An 11,383-nucleotide genomic window follows, 5' to 3' on the forward strand; every position below is an offset into this window, starting at 1 on the left:
CACGCTTTCAGTGCCTCTGAGCTCCTCTCTCTCTGTCTCCTCTTCTGCGCATGAGATGATGACCCTTGACCTCCAGAATCGTGGGAATCGAGCGTTGACATGCCTTGGTAAGGACGGCCACACTTTACGGCAAAAGGTCAGAAAAATTTAACGCTACCGTCTGTTATGTCTTTAATACTCTTATGAATGACTCCACGAGGTCTAGTATTGTACTTGAGCTGTTGTGACCTTAGTTCCGTTTATTGTAACTCCAGGCTGAGGCACAAGCTTGGTGGGCAGCCTTTTATACTGGGCCCTATACACCTATGCAAGTGACACTCAGGTCTCCCCACCACAGTGCCCTCTGGTGGCACACCTTATGTGACTATACAGTTAGTATACATGGTCTACATACATGACATCACTTCCCCCCAAGTCTTTAATGCACATTGACTCGTACATTAATGGTGACCTGAGCTTTGCTCTTCCTGGTTGACCATTGGAGGGTCACTTTTAGCTTGGGTGGATTACAGTTGCGTTTCTTTTTGTGTGGTACATTTACATGATCAGTAAGTTGGGTGGCAGTGTGAGCTGCGAGGAGGATGCTGTGAGGCTGCAGAGCGACTTGGATAGGTTAGATGAGTGGGCAAATGCATGGCAGATGAAGTATAATGTGGATAAATGTGAGGTTATCCACTTTGGTGGTAAAAACAGAGAGACAGACTATTATCTGAATGGTGACAGATTAGGAAAAGGGGAGGTGCAAAGAGACCTGGGTGTCATGGTACATCAGTCATTGAAGGTTGGCATGCAGGTGCAGCAGGCGGTTAAGAAAGCAAATGGCATGTTGGCCTTCATAGCAAGGGGATTTGAGTACAGGGGCAGGGAGGTGTTGCTACAGTTGTACAGGGCATTGGTGAGGCCACACCTGGAGTATTGTGTACAGTTTTGGTCTCCTAACCTGAGGAAGGACATTCTTGCTATTGAGGGAGTGCAGCGAAGGTTCACCAGACTGATTCCCGGGATGGCGGGACTGACCTATCAAGAAAGACTGGATCAACTGGGCTTGTATTCACTGGAGTTCAGAAGAATGAGAGGGGACCTCATAGAAACATATAAAATTCTGACGGGGTTAGACAGGTTAGATACAGGAAGAATGTTCCCAATGTTGGGGAAGTCCAGAACCAGGGGTCACAGTCTAAGGATAAGGGGTAAGCCATTTAGGACCGAGATGCGGAGGAACTTCTTCACCCAGAGAGTGGTGAACCTGTGGAATTCTCTACCACAGAAAGTTGTTGAGGCCAATTCACTAAATATATTCAAAAAGGAGTTAGATGAGGTCCTTACTGCTAGGGGGATCAAGGGGTATGGCGAGAAAGCAGGAATGGGGTACTGAAGTTGAATGTTCAGCCATGAACTCATTGAATGGCGGTGCAGGCTAGAAGGGCCGAATGGCCTACTCCTGCACCTATTTTCTATGTTTCTATGTTTCTATATCAGTACAGGTACACAAGGACAGTCTAGTTCCAGCACGCAGTGCCCCATGCCAGTGGGTCTGTGGGCGAGGTGAGCTCATTTTGCTCGAGTTGCTGGAGCTCAGAGCTCTTGCCGTTACTCCTAGTGTCGGGCAGGCCCAAAGACAGCTGATGTGTCTGTGACCTCCCTGTCCTTTTCGTTTGCACAGTGTCGCTGATGCTCCCTGGGAAGCGGTCTGAACGATTGAGCGTTTCGTCTAAGCGACGGTGGGGCTGCCTTGTCTTGTCTAGCTGTTCGCAGGGGACTGCTGACTCACTTTCGTTGAGGGCACCACTGTGAGCACTCTCTAGTTTGGGATCCTGGCTGGTCCAGGTCCCGTTCGGAGGAGCCGTTGCAGGTGACCCTTCACTCTTGGGCATTGTCGTGGTGGCGAGTGGGTTTGTGGGCTGCGCCTTTTCCACCCGGCTGGTGGGCGACGGTAACCAACTGCGAGCATAGGCACAGTTTACTGTTTCTGGCCCGTGGCGGTTCAAGCCATCGGGTGCCTGCAATGTTAAACTGATCTAAGGCAGGGTATCGCTACCGGTGCCTCTGCTCCCCGGGGATCGTTTACTCTGTGGCTTGTCTACTTCTGTCAGCTGTGGGGACACTTTATGATACATCGTTCTGGTCCCGGGGACGCAGGCTACAGCATTGGGTAGCCCGCTGGACCTGTATACGACCGTTAACTGCTCGCCCATTTGCAATTTGCACCTGAAATCGCTCAACAACATTTTGCTCGTTACAGCGGGACTTTTACATTGGTTACCAATTTCAAGCAGTTCACTCAAAATTGGCGGGTTGCTGGCCTCCTTTAAAATGGCCTTACTACTTTTACCCCAATCATCTTCCTTGCGTGGAACCATCTGCCGTTGCTCCATTAGCGCTGCACCTCATGGTTTGGACGCCATCTTTTCCCTGTCCATGATGTCAACTGCCGTGATCTTCCTCCCCAGGAGTCCTGCCACTGAAACCGGGAAGGTGCATTCGGGTCATCCCGGCCAGATCATCGGCACGCAGTCGTGATGAGCAGTCTGTGTCACAGGGGCTGCGCGGATCTGCTCTCCGGTGCCTGGTCCAACCAAAGGTGAGGCTTGTTCTGCCTCTGAGCATGGGGGACGTCGATCGCTGGAGGGATGAAGTCTTCCCAGTTCCAATGAATCTTCCCCATCCATCTTCTTCCAAGTAGCGTTGGTCCATCACCTGAAACAATCCACAATGGTAAATTGAGCACCGTGCCATCATGGGATATACTTACATCCGCACTACCAACAACTGATATCAGTTCCTTGGTGTAGATGCGCAGCTTTGCCTGAACCGGGATCAGCTTGGGTCATTCAGCATGATCGTTCCATAGCCTCTCAAAGGCTTCCTGGCACATTACTGACTGACTCGCCCCCATGTCCACTTCCATGAAGACTGGAACGCCAATTATCTTGACTTCCATTATCACTGGAGGACAATCTGTGGTGCAGATATATACTCCATACACTTCGTCCTGGGACTGAGCTGCCTCTCTAGCCATCTTCTCGTAATCAGCGCTGGATTCACAGCCATCTGCTGACTCCTCTTCCACGTGGTGAGTCACAGTTTTTTTGCACATTCGCTGGAGGTGGCCCTTTGTGCTGCAGCCTTTGCACACATAGTCTCTGAACCGACACTGATGAGCCCTGTGATTACCTCCGCAAAACCAGCATGGTGCTACTTGACTTACATTTGCACCCCTCGGCAGACTCTGAGTTAAAGGACTCGGGGGCCTGTACGCTCTGCCCTGGGCAGATTCACATTCAACAGTTCTGCCTGTGAAAGGTGCCATTCTATTTACAGTACTTGCCAGGTTTGAGTCCTGAGAATGAGTCAACATCTGCTTGGAGCTGCAGCTTGAGGTCATGAACGCCTGGCTGATGTTGATGGCCTTTTGCAGAGTGGCGATGGTTTCGGCAGACAGTAGCCCGTGAAGAAGGGCCTCATGACTGATGCCAATTACAAAGACATCCCGCAACGCATCGGCGAGGGATGCACCGAATTCACACGGTCCTGCCAGCCTCCTGAAAGCGGCAGGATCGGGCAGGGTAAGTGCCATGGGCCATTTTAACTGCCTGTCTACCATGTGGGCAGGATTTATAAACAGCTCTACTGTAAACTATTCAACGACCTACCCTTTCAGAAAGATGCTTTCTCCTCCACCTCTCCTCATTCATTCTGGCACTGTTCTTCCTCTCTTCCCTCAGTTCAAGCTAGCAATTATTTTCCACTGTGTCTCCCCCGCAGTTCAAACTGACACTCTTTCCCTCTCTGGTCACCCTGACACTATATTCTTCTCTCACCCAATTACTGCCGGCACTTCTCCACCTTACTTGGTTAATCATGGAACTCTCCTTCCTCCCCACCTTTGTGTTCTCAGCTTTTCGTCTTTTCCCACCCACAGCTCTGCTTCCAGCTTTTGTTGTCTATCTTCACTCCTTCAAATCCCTCTTCTCTCCCATTAATTAGATCACCCTTCCACATTCTAGGCTGAAGGAAAAACAAACCAAGTATATGCAGCCTGGCCTCTTTCAAAAGCCTGGTATCATTGTACTGAATCTGTGCTGTCCTCCTGGGTAATTGCTGATTCGAGCAAAGATGCTTTGGAGAATTGCAGAGCATGGATCTTTTTAGATGGCACCATAGTCATATGCCATGTTTGAACCTTGCAATTTCAAAGTTAACATAGACAAGGATATCTATTATCTATTGAAGCCCTGTGTTGGCAAAATAGTGAAAAAATATTCATAATAAAGACAATTGGATGAAATGTCCATGATAAAAACTTTAAGCAGCACACTATATACTTCTCACATATTCACGACAGGGTTCCATCTGTGTACTTCAAATTTAGGACTGCTATCGGTGAGGGGGGTGGGCAGGAGTGCCCTGAACCTGGGGGCTAGATTAGAGCTAGGCTATTCAGAGGTGATGTCAGGAAGTACTTTTTCCTCCAAAGTAGAGTGGAAATCTGAAAGTCTACTCCCAAAAAGCTGTTGAGGCTGGGCCAATTGAAAATTTAAAAACTGAGATTGATAGATTTTTGTTGAGTAAGGGTATTAAGTGATATAGAACAGAAGTGGGTAAACGGGGTTGAGATACAGCCATGATCTAATTGAATGATAGAACAGGTTTGATTGGCAGAATTGCCTACTCATGTTCCTAATAATATATCAGACCTGTTGCAAAGTCAATAATTACATGTTCAGGCGGCGTTCAGGCCTCTCCCCAGCAACGTCCAGGTGTTCGGGCCCCCTTCAGAGATGACTGGGCCTCTACTTCCCCACTGGTGACCTGGCCTCTTCTACTGGTGAGCATCACGGCTATGACTCTTCCACCCCTCCCACTCCTTGCTGTCCTCCCACTCGGAATTCCAGCGGACAACTGATCTTCCTGATGCCTGCCCCCAACCAAGCCTCGGGCTACCTACCTTCAAGGGCGCTACTCGGCGCTGAGCTTGTGGCCAACATTTCTCCGTAGGCAATTAGGCTCATACAGCAGTGCCTGGTTTCCAGTCATCTTGGACCCCCTTGCCACTGGACCAAGACCTTGCTCAGCTAAGCCCGTGTGGTGGCCGGTGTGCAATGGCCACCCTACATTAAAATAATTCACGCACAGGCATCTTCCACTCCGTTAACATGAAGTCCGGGACCTGGAACATCAGGACCCTCATGGCCAACTCCAATAGCGACAGGCCGGAACGCCGCACCACCATAGTTGCCTGGGAACTTAGGCGTTTTGACAGCGACATCGTCACCCTAAGCAAGACCCGGTGGGCAGGGGAAGGCTAACTCAAGGAACAAGGTGGAGGTTGCATCTTTTTCTGGAAAGGAAAACCAGAGGAAGAACACCGCCTTCACGGAGTCGGCTTTGCCATCAAAAATGAGCTGGTCAACCGCCTCAAAGACTCCCCCTGCAGAGTTAACAAATGCCTCATGACTCTTCGACTCACCCTATCCCATACCTCGGAAGCCTCTTATCAACAAAAGCAGACACTGATGAGGAGATTCAACACTGCCTCCAGTGCGCCACTGCAGCCTTCGGCTGCCTGAAGAAAAGAGTGTTCGAAGACCAGGCCCTCAAAAATGTCACTAAGCTGATGGTCTACAGGGCTGTAGTAATACCCACCTTCCTGTAGGGCTCAGAGGCATGGACCATGTACAGTAAACACTAAGTCGCTGGAGATATATCACCAACAATGTCTCCGCAAGATCCTACATATCCCCTGGGAGGACAGACGCACCAACATCAACGTCCTGGTCCAGGCTAACATTCCCAGCATTGAATCACTGACCAAACTCGATCAGCTCCGCTGGGCAGGCCACGTAGTTCGCATGCCAGACACGAGACTTCCAAAGCAAGTGCTTTATGTGGAGCTCCTTCATGGCAAACGAGCCAAAGGTGGACAGCGGAAACGTTACAAGGACACCCTCAAAGCCTCCCTGATAAAATGCGACATCCCCACTGACACCTGGCTAAAGACCGCCCTAAGTGGAGAAAGTGCATCCGGGAGGGCGCTGAGCACTTTGAGTCTCAACGCCGAGAGCATGCAGAAATCAAGCGCAGGCAGCAGAAAGAGCGTGCGGCAAACCAGTCTGTGGCTTTCGTATTGGACTGTTTAGCCACCAAAGAACTCACTTCAAGAGCGAAAGCAAGTCTTCCTCGATTCCAAGGGACTGCCTAGGATGATGATGAATTACATGTCCATCCTATTACTTTGATTGCTATGAAAGAAAAGAAAGACTTGCATTTACATAGCGCCTTTCATGACCACCAAACGTCTCAAAGTGCTTTACAGCCAATGAAGTACTTTTTGAGTGTAGCCACTGTTGTAATGTGGGAAGCGCAGCAGCCAATTTGCGCACAGCCAACTCCCACAAACAGCAATGTGATAATGATGGGATAATCTGTTTTTGTTATGTTGATTGTGGGATAAATATTGACCAGGACACCGGGGATAACTCCCCTGCTCTTCTTCAAAATAGTACCATGGGATCTTTTACGTCCACCTGAGAGAGCAGTTGGGGCCTCGGTTTAACGCCTCATCCAAAAGACGATTTTTTTTATTCTTGGTGGGCTATGGCAATTAATTGCATTCCATTTTAAATGTCGAGGCAGAGAGAGAAAGATACTTTCTATGTTTTTTTTCCATTTTTGTAAGTGTTGCGGTGAAATGAATTGCAGATACTGGAGAATGTAATATTGAGCTTCTCCATCTGTCAATCAAGGGATTGATTTCTCAGTAATGCAATTAAATATAAATAGGAATTCCTTTCCAACTTTACATTTGAATTTTGCTGTCGCTGATGGAAAAACAAGAATGTAGATTAAAACATCCTGACTTAATCAGATTCAATACATCAAAATCAACAGTGAGATATCAATCATCAGAAGACATATATACACAAAATTGTTCAATCACCCTCATGTGCATTATTTAAGTTGGTACAGAAACAATGGAGACACATACAGTACATAACTATCATGGTACCAATTAAATATGTAGGCCTGGCTTTTGCGATCAGTGGCAAAGTGACACCATTCACCACTGCCCTCGAAGAGAGCTGCCCACAACATTCTAACGATCTCTGTGGCGTGGATTTCACCTTTCCCAACGTTAGTTTGATTCTGGCGTCAACACTAGGGATTCTCTAGCGTCCAGCAACAGTGATATGATCAAACAGGCTCAGTAGCCAATCACAATTGAAGAATTCTCAGACAGCAAACCAGGAGGTAAAATGTTTTGATTATCCTTCACTTTTTGTAAATTTTATAGACAGCAAAATAAAGATTGGGACATACACATGGGATTAAGGTAAAAGCTGAAATTTCATAAACTTCAAAAAATCTATCATAATGAAACATTCCACAAATATAACATTTGTTTTTCCAGGGCCAGAGGTTGTTCAGCAGTAGTTATGAAATAGAATGCCGTTAAAAACCCAGTTACACTTCATTCAAAAGAAGTAACTTTTTCAGGGTTTTTTAACAGTAATATTACAGCGTTACAGAGGAAGATCTTGTCAATTCAGTGATTTCTAAAGATTGCCGTCTGCCGGACTTCAACTGTTGAGCAGCAGGAAATCACTGACAGCAACGTCTGGATTTCCATGTTTAACCGTGCATGTGTGGATGCCAGAAGTCTGTCAGTTTCACAGGATAATGACACCGAATGCTGAAAGTTTTGCCGTTATTACATAAAATCAATCACAGTAGGCTGAGCATTGGTACAGAATATTGGAGTATTGGTATGTTGCAACTGGAGAGGGTGTTGGATGCAAAGAGAGTGATTAGACCCACAATCTTTGAAATATTGAGCTCCTCATCTCAGTTGTAAGATAGGTAGAACGGGAGATGTCAAGTCAGAGGGAGAGTCACACAGGTCAGTCATATCAACCTCTTCCTAGCACCTCGCCACAGTCAGTTTCAGAGTGGTATCAGCAAAAGACCTGGGAGCAGGTCTGATCACTCCTCTTCTTCTTTACAGATTGTGAATTGCAAATGCCAATGAATATAACAGGGAAAGTGGAGAAAATATAATCATTTCTTCAGGGAAATTTTCAAACACGAACGCTACGATAAATGTTTCAGAGATTCTTTGTTAAATGGGAGGCATGTCATGAGCACAAATGGAGATCAGTATCTCATCTTTGCTCCTGTAAACCCAAGACAAATTCAGCAGATTGTCGTTGCTTGAAAGATCTTCCGTATAGCATACCAAAAACAAGACTTAAAAGGCTAGAAATTTGTGAATTAGCGCAATCGCCGTTTCTTGGGCGATAATCGCGGCTTTTTTTTTAGTGCCGGAATACCACTATCGCTGGACGCGGCAAAGTTCAGCAAACGGTGACCAGCGCTAGAGGTAGCGGTAAATCCGGCCTTGCACGGCTGCATTTGTGTGCCCGAGCCAAATTCACCGATCTGAAAAAAAATCTTGCCATCCGGAGGAAGCACAGGTCCCCAATGGAGTTCTCCCATATATCTATTGGGGACTTGGCCCTGGCAGGGGAGTGGGGGGTGCTGTTGCACTGGGCAGTCCTGTGCAATAAGTTTTTAAGTCAGTTTCTGTGGCCTGGAGGAGTTCGTTTACCATGTATATATTGATTGTGAGAGATTGCAACCCCCTCTTCCACTATTTGAAGAGGCTGTTCCTCAATTTTTGGTTGCACTTCAGTCCCACGCTCCTGATCTTTGGTCACCTGGTGCAGGGGGGAGCGGGCAAGTCGGAGGGCCTCCTTGTAGGTTTTCCCAAGGTCGCCATTAACAAGTTCAGGCAACGGGTGGTCGAGGGGGTCATTCAGTCCGACTGCCTGCCTCTCTTCCACGGCTACGTTGGTGCCCAGGTTTTCATCAAGATGGAGCAAGCGGTATCCACCGGCACGCTTGAGGCCTTCCGCAACCGATGGGCAGTGGAGGGATTGGAGTGCTTCATCACAACCCAAAATAGAATTTTGATATCACTTGTTAAGTTTCCTTTCATTTTGGTTTATGTTAGTTTTATTAGTTGTGTCCCTTTAAGAAGGGGGCATTTGCTTCCTTTTCTATCAGTGATGGGAATTGAAAATTAACAAAAAAGAGACTTGTAAATGGCTAAGTGATATTCTAGCTTCTGAAATCAATAACATTTAACCAGCAACAAATAGGTTGGCATCTAAAATTCCTTGATCATTTCCACATGACCAGTAGCAGTTTGCAAATGGACTCAGTGCCGAGATTCACCTTTTTAGAAATGTATTGACCTTCCGAGTCTATTAGTGGTTTGTTCGTATGTTTTGTTTCTAAAAGGATCCGGTTCCAACAGTCTGAAAAAGATGGAAGTGGTAATTAACAACTAGTTAATAATAAATGATTGTGAGTTCTTCTTCTTTGGACTGGGGAGGAGGGAACAAGTATCAAGCCTGAGCATGCTGTATGAAGAGCCAGTCTTGTTGTCAATCATTGTTTAACAATTCCAGTGACTCCAGTTCCTCTGTTCCAAGATGTGGCGGTGGTCATTTGTCTCCAAATGAGGCAGCTTTCTGCTAGATTGTGAGTTGTGGTCTGCAGTGTGCTTGCACAAAGTGACACTGGTGCATTCTGGGAGTTCCAGTCTGCCAAATGGTTGAGCCTCTTCTTTCAGGGAAGCTTGACAGCAATAGGTGCAGGCGGCCTCATGGATTCCAATCACAGGTGCCTGAAAAGGGGACATGTCTCTAGAGGGAACCATTAGAGATATTTCAAACCCAGAAAAGCCAACTGCAGGAGTAAGTTGCATGGTTTTGTTGTATCTATTCTGCTACACACCTTCCTTTGATACCATATCCTCAGGTTATTTAAAAATGCGTTGTAGCAGAGAGGTTTTTCAAAAAATATTTTGAGTGATTTCCTGGTTGCTAGTTGTTTTGATGATACTGACTGGTGATTCCTGATCGATAGATTTCTTCCATTTTTGGTAGTTTTAGTCCTAATTGCTCTTAATTTTTTACCAGTTCAGTTATAAATTGTTGCTACATTATAAATTACATTTGAGGCATTCACAAAAGTGATGCACACTCAACATGTGTTTCAAATTGCTTCACTTTTTAAAATGTGATGGACATACCGTAGATATAAAACTTAAAGTACTGGCTGATCTTTCATGGCATTTCCTATGAGGAGTAAAGAGAATGTGTAGTCTTCTTGTCAAATAGGATTTAGAGGCTGGGGAATAATTGGATTAGGGCTCACACACGGTTCATAAACTGTCTATGTAAAGTTGTTATGCTGTAATTATGTTTCCCCTCAGTGAAGCTGCTGCAGTGCCAAATTTACATACAGTTACCATTTATATGTTGAGTTAACCTATAGACCTAGGAAACGACGCTGGGGGAAGAAATTCGATTGTTTAACGCCACCATTAGCACCAGAGAGTGGCACTAAGGGGCCGCTGAACACTTACCTCCCGAGCGTTGTGCTATCACAGCCTGCCACGAAGTTTAGCAGTGGCATTGTCATTTAGTGCTGCGCACTCTCGTGCCACCCACTGGATGACATCAAGGGCCCAAGTTTCGGCCTCAGTTGCTCCTGATTTTTTGGAGCAACTGGTATAGAACGGAGTATCTTAGAAATTCAAATTCTCGGCATTTAGTTTGCTCCAGTTCTAGTCAGTTAGAACAGTTTCACTTTGGAACAGAATTTTTTTTTCAAAAGGGGGCATGTCCAGCCACTTACGCCTGTTTTCAAAGTTTCGGCAGTGAAAACTTACTCCAAACAAACTTAGAATGGAGTAAGTGAAGATTTTTGTACGCTCGAAAAAACCTTGTCTACACTTTAGAAAATCAGGTGTAGGTTACAAATCAGGTGTAGGGAATGGGGGGGGGGGGGGGGGTTTAAAGGGAAGTTTACAAACATTAAACACTTCAGTTTTACAAATAAAGAGCCATCATCAATAATAAATGATAAAAACATCAATAAATCAACCAATAAATCAATCCAAAAAAATTAATAAGAAATTTTTTTTTTTTAAATCAATAAATAAAACATTTTCTACTTACCGACTGCAGCACCGGGAGCCCTCCAACAGCGTGCTGGGATGCCCTCCCCCTAGTGTGTCTCTGTCAGTGTCTCTATCTCTCTGTCTGTCTGTCTGTCTGTGTGTGTCTCTCACTCTCTCTGTCAGTGTCTGTGTTTCTGACAGCGAGGGGGGTAGAGGGAGAGAGGGGGGGCAGGGGGAGGGGATGGAAGGGGAGGGGGGAGGGAAGGGGGGTAGAGGGAGAGAGGGAGGCAGGGGGAGAGGATGGAAGGGGGAGGGGGGAGGGAATGGGGGGATGGATGGAAGGGGAGGGGGGAGGGAATGGGGGGAGGGATGGAAGGGGGAGGGGGGTCAGGAAGGGGGAGGGGAAGGGGG

Source organism: Pristiophorus japonicus, chromosome 17 (genome assembly GCF_044704955.1).
Source record: "Pristiophorus japonicus isolate sPriJap1 chromosome 17, sPriJap1.hap1, whole genome shotgun sequence".
NCBI lineage: Eukaryota > Metazoa > Chordata > Chondrichthyes > Pristiophoridae > Pristiophorus > Pristiophorus japonicus.